The sequence below is a fragment of the Ochotona curzoniae genome, unplaced genomic scaffold (genome assembly GCF_017591425.1).
Source record: "Ochotona curzoniae isolate NIBS_2020 unplaced genomic scaffold, NIBS_Ocur_1.0 scaffold_4683, whole genome shotgun sequence".
NCBI lineage: Eukaryota > Metazoa > Chordata > Mammalia > Lagomorpha > Ochotonidae > Ochotona > Ochotona curzoniae.
The window spans coordinates 33620294-33641649 of NW_024467121.1; the positions used below are offsets into that span (position 1 = coordinate 33620294).

The 21356-nt window shown below is 45.3% G+C and overlaps 1 pseudogene; it reads left to right on the plus strand.

Annotated features, from left to right (window-relative positions):
* The first annotated feature begins 7065 nt into the window (after positions 1–7065).
* LOC121148230 lies at positions 7066–9862 on the plus strand (annotated as a pseudogene).
* The last annotated feature ends 11494 nt before the right edge of the window (positions 9863–21356 follow it).

The following is a 21356-nucleotide window of genomic DNA, read 5'->3' on the forward strand; positions in this document are numbered from 1 at the left end:
GGTGAAGAGAGAGAGAGAGAGAGAGAAAAGAAAAGGAAGCAGAAGCAGAAGAAGAAGGAGGAGGAGAAGGAGAAGAAAGAGAAGCGTAGAAACAGAGATTATTTAATTCTGGTTTGCTCCCCAGTGGCCACCACAGCGAGGGCTGTGCCAGACTGAAGCCAAGAGACCAGTACTCCATCCTGGTGTCATGGGTGACTGAGGCCCAAGTACTCAGGTCCTCTCCTTCTGTTCACCCCCTCCAAGAGCATTAACAGGCAGCTGGATTGAAAGCAGAGCAACCAGAACTTGAACCAGTGCTCCAACATAGAATGCACCAACCTACTGCACCACAACAGTGGCCCCCAGAATAAACTTTTAGCTCCATTTTCCCACACACTTTTTGAAGAACACTTCTATTAGCCAGGTTTCTCTGGACACATTTATTAGAAAGAATTGGGTTACACAGAGGTGGATCTACAGACCCAAAAGATCCAATTGTATGATCTAAGCCCAAAGCCTTGGCAATTGAGACAAGAGGTAGCTGAAGTTCCAGTGTGAAAGCTGGCAATCTTAAGACCTAAGAAGGGCCCATGCTTTGTTTTAAAGTCAGGGAAAAGTGGATATCTCCATTTGAGGTGGTCAGGTGGGAGGAATTGCTTTTTTCGCATAATTGGATGGGTTGTTTTGTCCTTTCTGGTTCTTTGAAACCAGATGAGGCCAGCCCTCTCTGGGAAGAAGATCTGCTGTGTCTCTTCCAGGGCTCATGCAGAATCACTTTGGGCCAAATGTCTGAGCACCCTAGGCCCAGCCAAGTGATACCAAATGGAACAAACAACAACAAACAAAAACAACCATCAGAAGCAGTTTTAGGTTGGCAGCCAAACTGAGCAGCAAATAGAGTTCTCATCTACTCTCCACCACCCCACACATGCAGCCTCTGCCTCTGCCAATATCGCACAGCTGAGTGGAACATCTGCACACCAACAGCTCTCAAAATCCATAGCCAACCCTGGGGTTCACTTGATACTCTACAGGGTTCAAAGACACATAAACACAATGGATTTACCATTGAGATATCCCACAGAACAGGCGCACTTCCCTAAACTCTGTGCTCCTCTTCTCTGTCCTGCCACCTTCCCCCAAAGCATTGATCTCCATAGGCTTGCCTTTCCCATAATGACATACTATTGGAACTAAACCAAATGTAGCCTTCCTGATTGGCTTCTTTCACTTGGTAAGGTGAACTTATGCTTTCTCCCTGTGTTTCCATGTTTTCACAATTTGTTCTCTTAAACACTGAGGGATATTCCGTTGTCCAGATGGACCGGTTTTATTTATCCATTCTCCTCTACTGAGGGCATCTTAATTGCTTCTGAGTTCTAACATTCATGAATAATGTTGATGTAACCAGTCATGTGCAAGCTTGTGTGTGGTCGTGGGTCTTCAATTATTTGGGTAAATACTGAGGAGCACGGTTGCTGGATCATAAGATGGTTTTGTTAGAAACTGCACACGTGTCTGCATCGTTGTGCACTCCACAAGTCATGAAGGAGAGCTCCTGTTAGGCCCATCCTCACCAAAGCTTGCTGTTGGCAATGTCCTGGATTTTCACCATTCTGATAGGTGTGCACAATGTAAACATATAATAAGTTCCCCCTATATACCTGATGTGTCATAATACCAACAGAGGTGTGTCAATTTTCTGAGAAATTGGGAGCAGCTGTGTTGCATGAATCACTGGAACTTCAGAGAAACAGACTCACTCCCACCCCAAATACCCCAAAGGCTCTCGAGATAAGTAAGCACTTAGTGTTGCTACACAAGGTTAGCACCCATTGAGTAATGCCTCAGTTTGAAGGAGTGGGGAAGTTCAGAAGCTCCTAGAACTTAACAAAAAGTTCTCTGTGAGGACTCATCTTGTTATGGTAATAGCTTGTTTCACTTGTTTAACTTTTTTTGGAAGAGATCTGTCTCAAACCTTCAGATGCATATTCCAACCCCTTCACAGGATGGCTTTGGCTTTGGTTCTTGGTAGTTCCTGCTCATATGTGAAGTGACAGCCACGTGCAGCAGCTTTATCATCCTTAGACACTCTGTGAGCTTGCCAGGGTCATGATCTCTGGATCACCTCCAAGGGCCTGGTGACGCACAAAACCTAAGTCAGCAGTTTCCAACTGAAGAGGCGCTGGCCTTCAGTCAGCACAGGGCCAGTCTGCCCCAAACACACTCTGAATTCCCCTGCCCCAGCCACATGCTCTATCCCTGGGAAGGGCAGAAGACTCATTGCCAATATGACTTGTCAATTCAAACTTATGTAGTGGCAGTGAATATACAGCTTCCCTATATGGAAGACTGCGGAGCCTGGTCTGCCCACAAGATCAAATGACTTCATCTGAGCAGCCTACCACAGCCACCCCAGGATCTCTGCACAACTCAAAGCATCAACTGCTCTCTCTGGTGAGTGCCCCTTACCCTGGCCCTGCCCCGATTTGGGTGTATGCTCACGGGGTTGTGCTACTGTGTAACCGGGTATTAACCCAAGGAGAGAGAGCCAGTGCGAAGAGAACTGAGGCTATCTGATTTCAGTCTTAATCTTTCACTCAGTTCATTTGGTGGAAATGAGGCTAATGGATTTAGGGTGGAGCAACACAAACCCACTTCTTTCAAAATGAAGAAATCCCTGCATCCTCAGGCTGCTGGGAAGGTAGATGCTTGTCAGTCCCCTGCTGACTGCTCTGTAATACAAGCTCAAAAGCAACCCCTCCAGCTGGGTCAATTTTCATGCTCGTGGGAACAGATTCCACCTCTAGGATTTGTGACTTCTGCAATGAAGCCTGGCTCACAGGATTGAATCTGAAATAAGTCCTGCCAGGCATGCCACCTAAGAGAGAATATGAAAAACTTTAATTAGGAAAAAGATGTGTAGGGAAGGTTACCATGTCACCACTGAGAACTGGGGAATGGAGTTACTCACTTTTCCCCAACAAGATTCTAAAATTATGTTTAAAACTTATTTGTTATGTATTTATTTTATTTGAAAGGAAAAGTAACAGAGTCAGAGAGAGGAGCAAAGGCAGAACTCTACCTACTGATTTGATCTGCAAATATCTGCAACTTCCAGGGCTGCATCAAACCAAAGCCAGGAGCCAGATACTCGGTGTGGGTCTCCATGTGGATGGCAGGCACTCAAGTTGAGTTGTCTCCTACTGCCTGCCAGGATACACATTAGCAAGAAGCTGGATTGGAAATGGAGCAGGGACTCACACCCAGGCACTGCAATATGGGTGCAGGCATCCTCAGCTGCTGTGCCAGCTATTCCCCAGCATCTGGCCACCTCAGATGTCCCCTATCCTCAGGCAACTTTTAAGGTAAAACATATTGTACAGATGAAGGATCTGTTCCATACCAGAGGGTGCAGGGTATGTTTTAGAACCTGGAATTTCATATCTCTCCCTCTCTCCCTCTCTCTCTTTCTCATTCTCTCTTTAAAAGATTTATTTATTTTTATTGGAAAGTCAGATTTAAAGAGAGAAGTAGATAGAAAGATCTTCTGCCTACTGGTTCACTCCCCAAGCAGCCACAATGGCCAAGAGCTGAGCTGAACTGAAACCAGGAACCAGGAGTTTCTTCCGGGTCTCCCATCATGGGTGCTGGGCCATCCTTGACTGCTTTCCCAGGCCATAAGCACAGACCTGAAAGAGAAATGGAGTAGCTGGGATATGAGCTGGTGCCCATATGGGCTCCTAGTGTATGCAAGGTGAGGATTTCAGCCACCACGCTACTGCACTGGGCTCAATTGCACCTTGCTTAATTCAGCTTCTATTTGCCCCCAAAGAATAATCAGTGCAGCAAAATCTAATGCAGGAGGCACAGCATCCTCTTTTTCAAATGGCAGAATCTCCTGGGATGACAGTGACTGGCCTTCTGCAAGCAAGAAGGATGTTAGCGGTATCCTAAATGAGCAGAGCCCTGAGGCAGTGATCATAAAGCCACTCCAGTGTTTCTCTGGTCCCTTCCTGCAAATCTACCTGCAGAGCTTACAGCTAGGCCTGGGGAATCCAGCTGCAGGCTGTGGTTTAAGTCCTTAGGTTGCAAGAAGAGGTTTCTGGTCACCTCAGAGCTGTATATGACTTTGCTACTAGGGAAAGCTGGGACAGATATGTTTACCCTCCCTGTAAGAAAATAATTTTGATCACGTCACCTTGTTGTGGGAGCCCCAGGTGAGTCCGAACTTGAGGCATGGGTGCTTGACCCTCCCAGCCACGTGGCTGCCATTGGAGGAATCCAAGCTGTGTCAGGCTCAATACTTGAGATCCAAGTCCCAGACACCACTGCCAGGCAGTGGGCAAATCCTGAGCTTGTCTAGGCCCGAAAATTTCTCCTTCCAGAGTAATCACATTGTGGATAGGTTGGTCAGCTTTGGGCAAGTGCAGGACCCTGGCTCCACCCACCACCATCACCTTGGGGGACCAGGAGAATCCGAGCTGGAGGCATGGGTGCACTGCCCTCTCAGCCGCATGATTACCGCTGGGGGAATCCAGGCCAGGCAGCCCAGGGGCAGCCCAGCAATGTGCTCTGGAATCCTGGGAGTGTGGGCTTACAGGGAGTCTGAGAGATGCCACAGGTGGGGATTAGTAGAGACTTTAGAGTTCAGGTCCAGGTGAGGAATGATTTCTCTGAAACTTTCATGGACAAAGCCACTGCATCATGGAACCCATCAGAGAACATCAGAAAAGGGTACAGGTTCTGTGAGGCTGGGCCATGAAGTCATCAAATACAGGAGTGAACATAAGGTTGACAGTGTCAGCCAATGGACATTGGAAGGGATTCCTCATCCATAGATCGGCGAGATTGACAACTTTTCGAAACTCACATGAGCCACATTGCAACCCTGGTTGATATCAGGTGGCCTTTCCCTGTCCTCGGATACTGGGATGGTTAGGAGGCTGGGTATGAGCTAATTCCCCAACTCCTCCCTTCCTCCAGAAATGGGAAGAAGAAATAAAAGTTTGGAAACAACAATCACACTCACTTTGCCCTAACCCTAGATCCTTCCCACCCTGATAGACTATGTAAACATCATAGAAAAAATGAATAAATAAATAATTTCACACATGAGACAATAAAACAGTCTGCAAAGTTGAATGAAATAATGTGCCCGAGAGGCTAGGAGTGTGACTCAGCAAGAAATCAAGTGCCGACTTGCATTTAAACTGGGGTGTATGTAGGTGAGGGGTCAAACTTTATCCCACCATTTTTTTTCTTCCTCCATTTTGTTCCTGGAGATTGCTGGACACTAGACCTGTGGGATGTGACAGAATGTGAAATTCTTCCCAGGACTTTATCACAGCAGGTTATCCAGCCCAACAGTTCTCTTGGGTGCTGGTCAGGGATATTCTTCTAGGATGTCCCCAGAAAGGATATTGGGAAAAAAAAGTCATCGGTCATAGACAAGACTGGATGTACAAATACCAAGCCATGCTTCACCTAGCAACCATCACTGGTTTGCTGGAACGTCTTGTGCGGTTTTTCTTCAATGTGTGGCAGGAAGCAGGTGAAGAGAACAGAAGACCTGTGGGTGAGAGTAGCTGGCTGCCACAGGCAGGACCTTTCTTTTTTGAAGATTTATTTTATTGGAAAGTCAGACATACATAGAGAAGAAGATTTTCCATCCACTGATCCACCCCCCAAGGGGCCACAATAGCAGAGGTGAGCTGATCCGAAGCCAGGAACCAGGAGCCTCTTCCAGGTCTCCCAAGTGGGTTCAGGTCCGAAGGCTTTGGGCCATCCTCGACTGCCTTCCCAGGCCACAAGCAGGGAGCTGGATGGGAAGCAGAGCTATTGGGACATGAACCAGCTCCCACATGGGATCACTTGCAAGGCAAGGACCTCAGCCACTAGGTTACTGCACTGGATTCACAGGCTGGATTCTTACAGCCAGAAACCTTCACGGGCTGGAGGTCTAAGATCAAGGTGTTGGTGAGCTTGACTTCTCTAAGAAGGCCATGTTCTGTCTCCTCATATGTCCTTTCCACTGTGTTCGCATCCTAATCACCTCCTCTAATAAGGACACTAGTCAGATTACACTAGAGTCCTCCCTAAAGACCTCATTTTGACTTAGCTACTTCTTTCTTCTTGGCTTTTTGGAAAAGCAGCATTACAGAGAGATCTCTATACAGACCCACTCCCCAAAATGAAACAATAGCTGGGGCAGCACTAGACCAGGACCAGGAGCCTGTGACTACATCTGGATTTCTCCTTTGCCCAGCGGTGGTCCAGGCCCAAGCACTTGGACCTTCTTTTGCTGCATTCCCAGGTACATTATCAGGGAACGGAACGGGTAGAGCAGCAGCTGGGATTTGAACCAGGGAGTGGTTTAACCCATCATGCCACAATGCCAAGCCTCCTTGGTCCTGTCTTCAAAGGCACTGTCTCCAAATATAGGAGGTACTGGACATTAGGGACTCCAACAAGAGAATTTGAGAGGAAAATGATCCAACTGATACACCTGGTAAACCTCTTTTTTCCCCGCCAGCTTCCTACCCTTCCTTCACTCTTACCCCTCAGGTCCAGGAGCCAGAGCTGGTTGTATGCAGCTTAGCTCACCCGGATCTAGCTTTGGAATCATGTGCCCTAGGTTAACGGGGAAAACTGGCTTTTCCCCTAAGGAGGGCTCCCTGGGGATTTTGTGGAGCTGCCTATGACTCCCACGGGCCTCTCTCACAGTCCATGCAGCCGCCATCGGCCACAGTCTCGTCCTTGGTCTTCAGAGGTGGCTCATCTCCATTCTTTGTGTGGTGTCAAGGTCAAAAACAGACAGGGACACACCGCCCCCACCAAGTGCTGCCTCAGGTGCTTTCTGCTCCCTCACACGAACCATCAGTCTCTCCTGCATCTTCAGTCTACAGCCTCTCTCGGGCCAGACCAGCTACTTACTCACTCCTGAATTCCTCAGCTCAATCAGGTCACGTCACCCTGCCCCTTGTCAGGATTCCAGGGTGTCTGGAGGGGAGGGGATGCACCTTCCCCGCAACTTTCCTCTACTGTACACCAGCAATGTAAGCACTCTTTGTTGCTTCAGGCACCATGGCGCAGCAAGGTAAAGCACTGCCTGCAGCACCAGCATCCCTTGTGAATGCTGGTTTGAGTCCTGGCTGCGCTGCTTGTCCCAGCTCCTGGTTAACACACCTGGGAAAGCAGCAGCGGACATTCCCAGACCTTGGACTCCTGCATCCATGTGGGAGACCTGGAAGAGGCTCCTGGCTCCTGGCTCCTGGCTTCTGCCTACTCCACTTTAGACATTGTGGCCATTTAGAGAGTAAACCAGCAGATAGAAAATCTCTCTCTTTTCTTTGTAACTCTGCCTTTCAAATAAATAAATAAATAAATCTTTAAAAATAAATACATAAATGATAGCATGAAGTTTTAAAGGCCTAACACAAGTTATATGAAGTTCAAAGATAAATGAACGGGGCTTGAGGCAGCAGACAGAGCCTTGTGCAGAGGGGAGGACCAAAAAAGCATCTTCATGAGATTCTGGCCCAGTGAAGCCACTCGTCAGGAGTCTGGATTTTATCCCAAGGCGTCATTGGTTGGGTACTTGTATGACCAGTCTCCAAGAACTGAGACTTTTTAAAATATGTCCTTAAAAATACTAAATCACTCTTGCTTAGAAAACCCTGCGTGGCATGTTCCTCACCTTACATAATTGATTCCGGAGTGCAAACCTAAGGATCTAAAAATCCTTTAGGGACTTGTTCATTCTATTAGAAAGAGCCTGGATCTTCTCACGCTCTGGAGCATTGTGCAGAGTCCCTTGCCATTAATAAGGAGCTGGACTGGAAGTGGAGCAGCAGGGACATGAATCAGCTCCCACGCGGGTTGTCAGTACTGTAGCCATCATAGGCATTGCTTCATTTTGTAGTGACTATTTTCTTAGCAGAGATGTAGCTGAAGCAGATATTTTTCAGATTAGGTTATCCAGACAGGATCTTTGACAAAGGGCTATGCATTCTCACCAACCCAGCATATCGGAGGTTCACTCCAACCTTTTATATTTTATTCATTAAGTCTGTCCTCAGCTCTCCTGATGGCTGCTCAGGCAGTAGGTAAGAGATGGTATGGCCATCTCTTCTACCTCGGATGTCCTATCACAACTCAGGAATGTTCAGTGAAATGGAGATAGCGGATGTTCACTGAAGTGTGGCCTCTTTCCTGACTGAGTAGTTTAAATTTCCTTTATTCCTATATTGATGACGTCCAAGACTCTCTTCTGGCCCTGCTGGTGGTTCTATAAATTCTCTACAACAATGCAAGGAATTCTTCCTAAATTTAAAGTAATTGGATAGCAAGGTAGCAAGGTAGATGTTACCTAATGTTATGTACAAGGTGCCACAAGAAAAATGGGAATTTCTGTGCTTCAGAATGAAGAAAAATGTAGGAATAAGTCAGCAACTACATATCTAAAAGATTGCTCTTGTTTAATAACCTTATTGGGTGGCATCTGTGTGCTTGAACTAGGGAAGAAAAATAACAAAGCAACATCTGCATATCAAGAGTCTTACCATTGACCAATGATTGTTGGGTGACTTTGCTGGAAGGGTTCTAACCCTCTCCTTGGGGGCAGCTTAGATTACTCTCATCCACCCCCCACTGAGAGTGCCATGGTAAAATTCCTCCACTGAGAAACACCCCAGACAGGGTATAGGGGAAGAGGAATGGAGGACCCATGCCCACATCCATAAAAACTCCAACCTGAATGCAGGCTGGACCCTCAGCCTATTCCTGAGAACCCACCCCCCCCCACCCTCCGCCTGCTCTACCCGATGTATTTTTTCCTCCTTGTTACTTCCCTTACCATGATTCCACATTTCTTGTCTTAACTCTTTTGTGCAAAGACAAGAACCTGTAGTAACAAGACTATGGGGACAGAAGGGACATTCTGCCAATTCTGATTAGTCTAAAGTTAAGTTGTTCCACAAAGCAATGATAACATGTCATTAATAAAAACAACCTTGGCTCTTCTCCGTCCCAAAGCACTGCTGGGCCTGCTGGTCTGCACTGAGTCATTATGGCAGGTCTCTGGTCCTCAGGATAGGGTTTGTTCAAGTTGTCGAAAACAAGATCTACTTAAGAGGTACCAAGTGAAATTTAGAAGATGGCAAGAGGGCAAAATTGATTATTACACTTGGAAATGCTTCATGATCCAGTATAAAAATAAGTGCAACACACTCGAATAGAGTTTGTAGAACTAAGACCTCAATTTGTCAGATTGCTTGTGCCCATATAACAGGGGATATGACAGTCTGCACATGAACTACCAAAATACACCTGTAACATATTGCACTGGCCTGCTACTGGCTCACAAGCTTCCAAATAGGCTTGGCATGGACAGACCCTATGAAGGACAAGCAGAGGTGGCTAGAGATAAAGGCAATGTGAGAAGTATTGATGGTCAATAGCCTTCACCTCCTATTTGGATATGGGCCTTGTCAGGTCTACTGCGGGCAACAAAGTTTTTGGAGCCCTGAAGGGAGTTGTGAATAGAGGCATGTCTGTCCTTCACAGTACTAAATGATTCCCTGGTTACAATCCTGAAAGCAAGGAGTAAGTGAAAGTACATCATAAGCACAGCCTGAGGGCAGAGCATTGCAGAATATAGGCATTCCCTAATGGAAGAAGATAAAGATGCTTACAAGAAGCAACTGTCTCAATACAGAAAGAAGGTGATGCCAGACATGAAGACAGAGTGGTACGGTAAGCCCATGTGGCTATGTGAGAAAATCCAGTGTGTGAGAAGAAGCCCAAGACAGAAGTTAAGAAGAGGTGGAACCATCCCCAAATGTCTCAGGCTTCACTGGAAATATCAAAGTTCCAAACATGAAACTTTTTAAATTTTTTGATGTCTGTCAAGGATGTCAAGAAGGAATAGGATTCATTTACATGGCACAATATAGATAAGAGTTAATTATTGACATAAAGAGATCACTCAAAGACTGCTCAAATAAGTACATAACTTTCGCTGTTTTTAAACAGAGAACTCAATAAAAGACAGAGAACACAAAGATTATTTCAATAGGACATAAAAACTAGGTATCTAGTTTGTCTCACACACACATACACACACCTTAGATAAGAGTTATTAGCACATTGGTTTGTCTCATGCCTTGATGCAACTTAACAAAGTTAGAACTTACTAGAACTCGCTAGAAAATCTAGTCACCACTAAGATGAAAATCACTTAAAAGGATATATTAAAACTGTGCTGCTTTAATCAAGGATTCGATTTTACAAATATTTAGAAAATGCTTCCATAAATAATTTTTAAGACTTATTTATTCATCTGAAAGGCAAAGTGACAGAGAGGGATAGAGCTCTTCCATCTGCTGACCACTCCCTAAATGGCCACAACAGGCCTGGTCCAGACTAAAGCTAGGAACCTGGTACTCCATCTGAGTTTCCTACATGGGTGGCAGTATCCCAGACATGTGGGGCATTCTCTGCTCTCTTCCAAGGTGTATCAGCAGGAACTGTATGGGAAGCAGAGGTTGGACGTGGCAAGTAGTGAGCAGCCGCTCAGTTCAGTGCACCCCTTTGCTATACTTAATTAAAAAAAAAAAAGCCTTTGCTTATAAAAATAGAAGGAAGTTCCCAGTGGAAGGCTGTGAAGCAAGCTATGGTGTAATCAACTTCTTAGCATGATCCTCCCCATTTTAAATAGTCCAATAGCAAAGTAGCCAGCTCAATTTTACAGATGTGAAATCATCTGCCTTCCAGCATGACCTTCCTGGACTCACACATCGGGGGCAGCACCTGCGGGCCTTCAGGAGTTCTGCAAAGCCCTGCCCACCTTCCTGTGGCCTAGCCTTTCTGTGTCACAGCATCCAGGACAACAAGCACTACTTAAGACTATTGTTGAACTACACCCCAAACGAGTTGGAGACATTGCTGTAGGACCCCCAAACTGTGTCCACTCACCTGACACACAGGAAGTCATTCAATGACATCAGGATGGTGGAATAAAATAGGTCTGCATTGCAAAGCATAGAGCAAGAAGCCAGAGAGCAATTGTTTAATTCCCAGGCTACCCAAGGAATTGAGGGTAAAGGTTCTTACAGATTGAAAATGGGACTGAGATGAGAGGTGTATGATTAGTTCATGTTCAAGCTCCTGTTGGTCAGTGGAATTCATGCCCTCATGTGAGTGATCAGCAATACTATGCTTTGTAAGAATTTATGATGGCCAGGTAAGTGAGCTCCGGCTGGCCTGCAGGTTATGTGCAAGAGGCAGTTACATTCTGGCCAGACCTGGAATTGCCCTGCACAAATCACTTCAGAGCAACACTGGCATCAAAGTTCTTATCTACTGGAGAAGCAAATGACTCTGAGTCAGGTGACTTTGACTAGAACCTTGTAAGGTAACTTGCATCATTTCCTAATTCAATGAATGACTTTTTGATAGAAGACAAGAAAGGACAAAATGGCTTAAGGGAGATGGACAGAAGGCTGGGTCTTGCTTTCGTATTGTAAGGTTCAGTATCAAGGCCTCTTGTGTGGGGGAGCAGGGACTGATGGTCCCATGGGGAGGTGTGTGTGTGTGTGTCACAGACACAGACCTTGGTAGCCAAAGGACCCTGGAATAGCTTCATTTAAGAGCTGAGCGCATCCATTATCCAATCTCTGTTTTCCTCTTTTCCACCCTTGCAGACCATATGTATCAACTAAAAACAAAAAAAACCCTCTCTCTCAGCCAAAGTAAGAGCCAAGTATGATGATGGACATTTAATGGAGACCTTCCGCTAAGGAGAAAAACATGAGAATGAGAAAGAACAATCCGCTTCTTGGAACTGTCTCCACAGATATCCTGGGAATGGCTAATCTGGTGCATTCTCACACAATTCAACCTACTGTCATTTCATTTATTCATGTCCTTACTTGTGATTCTGGACACATCTGAACATGAGGCATGTATGTCTATGTTTGAAACTGATTCCTAAATTAAAGGAACTGCACATGAACTTGGATTCTCTATGGTACCTATAGCCTCAATTTTAGAGAGAGCAAGGAGATTCTGACAGACAGAACTGGTAGGATCTGAGAGGAAACCACACCAAATCCTGCCGCTGGGCTCTCACCAAGGAGAAAAGACAAATGTGTTTACTGAGCTGCTTTCCAGGAACATTTAAGACTGTGGATCAGGCAGTGTGGCATAACGGGTAAAGCTGCCACCAGAAACAATGGCATCGCATATGGGCGCTGGTTTGTGTCCTGGCTGTTACACTCCAATCCAACTCCTGGGTATTGGCCCAGAAAAGGGCAGAGGATGGCCCAGGTGTTTAGGCCCCTGCTACCTCAGTGGGAGACTAGATGAAGATCCTGAGCCCTCGTTGCTGAGACCATTTGGAAAGTGAATCAGCAGATGAAATATTTTCTCTGTGTGTGTGTGTGTGTGTATGTATGATTCTGCTTTTCAAATAAATCTTTGTAAAAACTACAAACTTTTTGGGCATCACTTATTATTTTGCATAAATGCTGGCTAAAAGTTAGCTATTACAAAAAAAGGTTGGTTATTATAATAGCTCTAACTTCATAGCTCTTTGTTCTACAACTTAGGAGCTCTATGACAATTTAGATTCTACAGCTGTTGTAACCAATTGTTACAAACTGAGTGGCTTCAAACCACAGCACTCTCTTTGTTCACAGTTAAACAGCCCAGAAGGCCTCCCTCTGAAGGTGCAAATGGAGTCTTCCCTCGACTCTTCCAGCTTGTGATGGCCACCAGCTCTCCTTGACTCCTTCACTCCTAGGCATATCACTCCAACTGCTCTTCAACACATGTTGTTCCCTCCTCTGCCTGTGTCATCATCTTTGGTCAATTACAAGGTCACTTATCATAGGGTTTAGGGCCCACTCTGGTGATATCCAGGGTGATTTCATCCTTATTTATATATCTTTAAAGATTCCAAATTAACTTACATTCACAGATTTAAGGGGTTCAGCTATATCTTTGCCAGGGGGAGGGGTGGATGGGATTACCAGTTAACCCTCTGCAATGACTTTGGGCAAATGTTTTTATCTAAATCTCAGACTCCTCATCCCATAACATGGGAAGACTGTAATACCAATTCAAATGTTAGGAGAGAATTAAGTGGGTTATTCTGAGTGACTATGCTAAGCATATGCTAAACACTGAGTAACAGTTCACTTATAATTATTACTACTAACACATACTAGCTTTAATTCTTCACAAAAGGATTATAAATGGAGAGAGATAGGGATCTTGGGGGACATCCCTAGGCAAAGTCGTCAGCAGACATCTACAGGTGGGATCTGGTCTAAACCATGGTCACCAAATACACTCATTTACAACTGAGAATGAATCACAAAACCACATCTTCTACCCTGACATGTAGGCCTAATATGGAGTGTAAGAACAGCAGGAGAGAAGGTGAGAATTGGCGGAGAAGAAAAAGAAAAGTGAGACCAAGCTTTCCTTTAGCCGTCTGCAATGCTGGCATCACATATGGGAGTCAGTTCATGCCCCAGCTGCCCCATTTCTGATCCATCTCCCTGTTACTCCATTTTTCTGGAAATTTTTTGAAGCCCACCACTGGAAGCAATAGCTTGTGCACGATGCAGCCCATGACATTTGATCTGAGGAGGTGTAATCTCCAGCTGAGAACTAGGCAAACTTGGAAAATGAGTTTAGGAAGGAAGCCCAGCAAGGGGAGAACGACCAACCCCGCCAGAATAGGGAGGTTCTGGGAGGAGCTGGAAGTTCCTGAGCCTGGCATTGCATCTGCTGTGGTCTCATAGTCCACAGGGTGCTTCTGGGCTGTACATTTCTTCATCAGCATGATCCCAGCCGAATGCCTCCATTCAACAGCCCATGACTCTGTTTCCCAAAGAGCAAGAATCAGTGGGTCTGCTCTGGGCCCATGCCTTCCTCCCAGCTTATGTCCGCTCAGTGGACGTCATATCGATGAAACTCAAGCTGCAGTTTGCTTTGATCCTGCTTTGTAGCCTGTGGACCCACCGTTGTGTATAGCTGAGAGGAGATGTAATCCATGAGTCTGGGAAGGACTGTCTCCTGACTCATTGCAGTATGGCTCACCACAGCATCCCCTCTGACTCAGCAGGTCTTTAATCTATACTGGAGCTTAGAGGAGTTGAGGGGAGCTCATGGCTTCTGAGACAGCCCTGGGTCCACGCCACACTTGGCTTAAGTCTCTGGCTTTTAATTCATCTCCCAGCTCTAGTCTCTGTTCTCCCACCAATGTTATACTGAACACTTTTATCTGTGCCTCAGGACCTGTGTGAGAAGGATGGTATTGTAAGACAGAAAGTTCATCTGCAGCTTGCAACACTAGCATTCCATGTTGTACTAGTTCAAGGCCCTGCTGCTCCACTTCCAATCCAGGTTTTTGGTACTACACCTGAGAAAGCACCAGATGATAGTCCAACTCCTTGGGTCCCTGGAACCCAAGTAACAGACCTAGATGGAATTCTAGGTTCATCTGCTGATTCATTCCCCAAACAACTGTGACAGCCAGGGTTCGGCCAGACCAAAGTCGTGGGTCAAAAACTTCTTCCCAATTCCCCATATAAACAGTAAGAACCCAAACATGTAGGCAATTTTCCATTGCTTTTCGCAGGTCATTAACAGGGAGATGGATCAGAAATGGGGCAGCTGGGGCATGAACTGACTCCCATATGTGATGCCAGCATTGCAGACGGCAGATTTACACATTATGCCACAACACCAGCTCCAAGTAACTGCACACATAAACAAACCCCAGAAGCAGAGTGAAGCACAATCAGTCCCTGACTTGGTAGCAATTCTACTGGAAGATTTTTCAACTATATGATGATATGGAAGTATACTGATATCACCACTGTTTTTCCAATTTCACTATAGTATTCAGCAAGTTACACGAGACATTCAACATGTTATTTTGTGTCAGATATTGCACCCAATGTAAATTAGTCTAAGTGCTCCTAGCATGTTAAACAAGGATTAGAAAATGGTCAATGCTTTGGAGGCCGAGAACTCTGAGGTCACCCACCCCAATTTGGATCTACCACATGGGATGGAAGAAGCCCAAATCCTTCCTTGCAGGATCCAAGGTCATCGGAACAACAGAGAGGAGCCCTGAGCGGTCCGCAGAAACAGAAGAACAGTAAACTTCCTTTGGGACTAGGGAGAGGAGCTTTCTCTGGTCCTTACTTAGTTCCAACTTTGGAGCCCCACCCTCTCTTGCAGTGACCATCAGGGTCGCTCCGGAGGACCACCTCTCCCCCCAAAAAGCAACAAAAAAAAAGTAGAATAGACAGACAGAGAACAACAAGGAAAGCTTAGAACCAGACAGGAAATGGTCAGCATGCACTCACACATACCTTACTAGGTAGGACACAAAGATTAGTTACTCCTCACTAAGGTATTAAAGATTTCCCTGCATACCCCTCCTAAAACTGTTCTGCACCTCAACTGTTGACATGTGCCTTATCAGAGTTATAAGCCAGTTTAAACTATCCTAAAATCTGCCAAGTTCAGCAAAATTATGCTTCAACACTATAAACTGCTAAATACTAAAATGAAAATAGACACGAGAAAGCTGAATAGTACCCTAGAGCCACTTTAAGGTGTATAGCAGCCGGTTCTGTGTATAAACTAAAATTGAAATGCCAATGAAGTAGCCACAGGATGTGGTTAGAACTTGCATTTTTTAACATATTGGTTACTCAATACCATGTCAATTAATTCCATAATGTTGTAAATTGTTTTTGCTGTTGTGTTGTGGCTTTTAATTGATCAGGATGAGATTCTGCTAGCTCTGCCTTCAGACCAGAGATGGTCTCCCCAAAAAATCGTTGAATTTATCTGGACAATAAGATGCTGGACTCTATGCTTGGTATATGCTTGTAATGAAAGAATCTTGATTGAATTTGATCTGTAATATTGCAACAAGGTGGAGGAATCCACCCTGGGAGGAGGGTTTGGGGAAGGGTTGGGGGAGTCCCAGAGCCTATGGAACTGTGTCAAATAATGCAATATAATTAATAAAAAACTAAATAAATAAATAAAACTAAAAAAAGAAAATGGTCAATGGTTTACACATATTAAATGAATTCATTATTTAAATATCTTTCTTTTTTAAGATTTATTTATTCATTTGAAAGGCATAGTTGCAGAGAGAGAAACAGAGACAGAAATCTTCCATCCCCAAATGGCCGGGGCTGCACCAGGCCAAAACGAGACCAGGAGTTTCTTCTAGGGTTTCATGCATGCATGAAGAGGACCAAACACATGGACCATCTTCTGCTACTTTCCTGTGTACATTAGCTGGAAGCTGGATCAGAAGCAGAGCAGCAGGGAATCAAACTGGAGCCTAAAGGGATGCCAATGTGGTGATAATGTAATCACTATGTCTCAGTGCTGACCTTAAGTTAAATATAACCTCACCATAAGTTGAGGAGTTGAATACTTTGAAATACATGGAAAAGCCTGTTATGTACACATTTGTCCGTAACCTTTTCAGCTTATCTTTGATTGTTCCTCTATATACGTATCTTCACATTCATAGTTAACAATCCACTGTAAACCTCAAATAATCAAGAGAAGGCACAAATGCTCTGAGAATTGTTAACTAAGGCACTCTGAGAATGCTGACCAATGGATTTCAAGTAACTAATACAAAAGAAGGCCAGATGATGATAGAAGAGATTGTTATTCCTGGGTGGGTAACTTAAAAGTTCCCTAGTTGTCAGACTTGTTTGCTAAAACTTGCCTTTATATATATATATATACACACACAAACAAAACGAACTTCCACAAGAGTCTCAGTCTTTCTTGGGTCTTTTGGTTCTACTGGGCAACAACCTATCCATGCTCATGCTAAATTCCTAGTCTCACCCGGACTTCACCTGCTGGAGCCACTCTGCTCTCTCCTGTCTCCCTCCTCCAGGACACGTGAAGCTTTCTCTTCAGTCTCTATACAGAGCAAGCAACAATGCCGTTGAGTCTCACAGTTGGGGATTGGGAAGATCTGGGATTCAATGCAGGGTTCCATACTCCAGCAACGCAGTGGTTCTGTCCTCACTCAGGGACAACATGTAAGTGGTCAGCCTTGGGAGATGACTCATCTTCCTTCCCCAACACCATTCCTCATGCCGCTCTGCCATGGTATGCTGTCCCTCCTCTCTGGTCATTTATCTACAGTTTGTCTTCCAGGAGTCAGTTTCTTGATTCCTTTTAGTATGGAATCTTCTCTGACTGTAGTTATAGCAGCCTGTCCATCCCCTGAGTACACAATTCTAAAGCAGGGACAGGCAGCCATGGTTCTTGGGAACGCATTTGGAAAGGGGGAAAAACAGAAACTATCTGGAGACTTTCAATTCCCCTCAATAGACTTCAGATTCATTTTCTCGTAAAACCTATTTTTTTCTGTAGGATTCGTGTGTCATTTGATTTATAGATTCATTAAACAAACATTGCTTTCTCATTCCCCTGACAAAGTCTGTAATAAAGCTTTACAAAAGGTAAGTGTTTAAATCTTTCTGGGCAGATTTCTGAAGAAAACAACAACAAGAAAACTTCACTTTTCCACTTAGGTGTTGGGTATTTTGCACACACACACACCCTGAAGGAGTTATGATAAGGCTCAAGGGACAGCAGAATGAAAAGGCTGGCAGTGCAGGCAAAAGGAGTGGCACAATGGAAGGCGGGAGGGTGTGGAACACCCTCCTTAGTCCTTAACACCCAGGAGCCTGGGAACAAGCTGGTGAGAAAAGCCACGCTGATCACGCAGCATAAAGTCTGACTCCCGCGTCTGGTGAGGATGCAACTGCGGGAGGCAGCCTGAGCAGGGGCATGGTATGCTTCCATTTCTCTAGCGTCAGTAAAAAAAACTGTTGCCACAGTAGCTGAGATGGGAACGGCATTGCACCCAAAGACTTTGTGCGTCATCCTGTGTGGCTGCTGTTCTCCCTCCCTGAACTGAAGTGACTGGCTTTAACACGAATGTGGCTGGTCACTTTCTGAGTGTGTCTCTGGCTAATCTTTGCAAGGACAACAGCTGGTCCTCTCCAGGTCCCCTCCTAGGCCCACGGCATCTCTGTGTCTCACAGCTGCTGCTTAGTGATTGCTCTGGTTGGTTGGCTCTCTTGCTTTCAAATGAGTTGCTTTGACTGCTGAACATAGCTCTGACAGCAAGTTTAGGTGATTACCTTAGATTTCTATTCTCTGAGTGTTTCCTCTAGACTGCAGGTTGTCACCCCCACTACTATCTTTGGCACGTTAAATGATCTTAGGAAAGTAGAATACTCTAGACCACATTTTCCTTCCTAAAACACGAGACTGTGTCCCCCCACCCCAATGGCATTGAGGACTCAGGTAAAGAACCAATTAGAAGAACATGGTAGAGCTGACATGGTGGCTCAACAAACCAATCCTCTGCCTGAAGCACTGGCATCCCATATGGACACCAGTTCTAGTACTGGCTATTCCACTTTCAACCCTGATCTCTGATAGTGGCCTGGGAAAGCAGAGGAGGATGGCCCAAGTCCTTGGGCGTTGTATCATCATGGGGGAATTGGAGGAAGCTCCCGGCTCCTGGTTTTTGGCTTCAGGTCAAGCTTTGGGGCTTTTTGGGAAATGAACCAGTGGATAGAAGATTTTTTCTTCTCTTTCTCTCTCTCTGTTTCTCTACATAAATCTGCCTTTCAAATAAAAATGAATATATTTAAAAATATGCGTAATGATTTCCTGTGACAGTTATTTCTCACACTCTCCTTACTCCTAGAACCCCAGAAGCAAGTCAGCCTGTCCCCCAAACAGCTGCCTCCCTCCACCCCATCCCAAGCCTCATCAGCTTCTTGACACCTAGCAAGGTGGGCAGGAGGTAGCCATTTATCACCCAGAAACAAATGTGAGGCCATCATAAAGCTCATAGAAAATTCATGCAATGACAAAATTATGTGTGGATTTCAAAAAAAAAATTATATGAAAAAACCCTTTCACTTCTATTATCCAAGAGCTTTTAAAAAATATTTTATTTATTTATCTGAAACAGTTACATAGCGACAGGAGTTTCGTCTTTCATTTGTATTTCCCACATGGGTACCAGGACTCAAACACTTGGGTCTGCCTCCACTGATTTCACAGCTCATTAGCAGGGAGCTGGATGGGAAGTGAAGCAGTTAGGACTCAAACTAGCATCCATATGGGATGCTAGCATCACAGGTGGTGACTTTACCTGCTATACCCCAATGCCAGCCCCTCCTCTACAGTTTATAACACAACTGCTTCATTTGTTTATCTGTTAATTCCACAAACTCTTCATGGAATCTTTCTGTGTTGAATGCTTCAGTTTTTCTTGGTTACAGAACATGACACTGAATTTACATGGCTTCCAAACAAAGAACTGTGGAAATTTGGAAGTGTTTATTTGTATGGCTAATCCACATAAGCATTCTAGATTTCTACAGAAAGAGAAATAAGGAGGGGGGTGGTTGGTCCAGACCAATGGAGAAGGAAAGGTCTTTGTGCACATCCGCCAGCTTAGTCCAAATACGAGAGCCAACCAAGGAATGTGAAGCCTTTGGGGCTGTCACTGGGGTTATCAAGAGGGACTTTGACAGGCTAGCTTCAAGCAGTGCTGTTCAGGGCCCATGGGAGCAAAATAAACTCAGAGTTGATGGAAGACCTGTCCTGTCATCTTATATTTCCATCTCAATGTGTGCACTGCTGTCCAGAGAGAATGCAACATCTGGAGATGCTCAAGGCTTTGACACACTTGACAAGGGTCAGGAGAGGGCTGTGTATAGGAACAAGGATGGTACTGGGAATATTTAGTACCCACCACCACATTCAGCCCAACCCCAAGCCACCGTGACGTACACGGTGTCAGCTGTCAGCAATGGCTAAGTACATACAGAAGCATGAACACTGACCCACATGGGGATATAGGAGTCCACGATTCCCTAAGAGGAAGGCAGCAGTGCCCAGATGAAGGTTTACCGGGGAGCATGCATGAGATACTGAGGGACACGAGCTCCCCAATGAAAGGTTGGGACCCTTCAACTGACTGTGAGCTAAGAAGTGATTTTCCTAGTCTGCAGGTGCAAGATATCTGGAGATAATGGGGTTTTTAGTTAGGAAGCTGATATTAAAACCACTCACTGGGGTCATGTAAGAAGAACTGGTTCTCCAGGAGGTCACTTTGGGAAGCAGCTTTTTCTTGTCCCCTGCAACACACTAACATCTTTCGTTCCTGCCTCCATCCAGATAGATGTTCAGGAGCTACTGTAAACATAAAACCAGAATTGCTTCCGCGTTCTAAGACACCACTGCTTTGTCTAGAACACAGATGCCATTTAATACCATTGTTCAGCAGGAGGGGCCTGGTGAGCTGGACAGAGCTTGCAGGGCCATTGGATAGGACAAGCCACTGCAAGGGGCCGTCCTTTTCTTCCTCACTGAGAAATGAACCTAATTCCACTTGGAAACCAATCTCAGCAGCTTGTGAGTTTGCTTAAGCCACCAAGGACATAGCTGTGAGTTTGCTGTTTATGAATTTAGGGGCAACATTTCTTTTTAAATGCTTGTTTTGCTTCTACCTAAGTTAATAGGTCATTTCACACATGCAGAGAATGAAGTTTTGTCCCATGATGGCACCTCATCTAACACACTGAGATTTCACCCAAACCTCAGGGTGTTTACGCTGCATCAGGACCCTCCTCTCCTTGAAGAGTCTGCAGAGGCAAAGCCACATTTCTGTATAATCTGTATAATCTCTGAGGGTTCTGAAAGTCATCTTCTTGCTGGTGAGAGCAGGGTGGCTGCACATAGCAACAATTACCCACATGGCAAGCACTCTCAGTAGCTCTGGGTCTACTCCTCTAAAGAGAAGCAGCTAGGGCAATGGGGATACCAGCTCTCAAGGAAGGCCTAGGGTCCCTAGGGGGATAAAGCAGAAGAAATGTTCATGTCCTGCCACACACAGCACAGTGGGGTCTGTTTGTAAATGAAGCAAGGACATCATTCTCTCAGTGCTGTGGGAACAGGCTTGGCATGTGGCTTTCCCCAGCTTGGGAAGATACAGGACATCTGCCCACTGGCAAGTGCTGAAAAGCAGTCCTAAGGGTCACTCAGACATGCAGCATCCTGCTCCCAGTACCATGACCTGGGGTTGGAAGACTGCAGGGCCCTGCCCCACCCTCTGGGACCTGCTAGGTATGAAGACAGTCCAGGAGACATGTTGGAAAATAAATTCCTAGGTCCACTCCAGGGACTCCAAATGAGTGAGTCTGAATAGAGGCTCAGGGATCTGAATTCTTAACCATTGTCATTTGAAGAATTTTCATAGAGAAGCAGGAGAA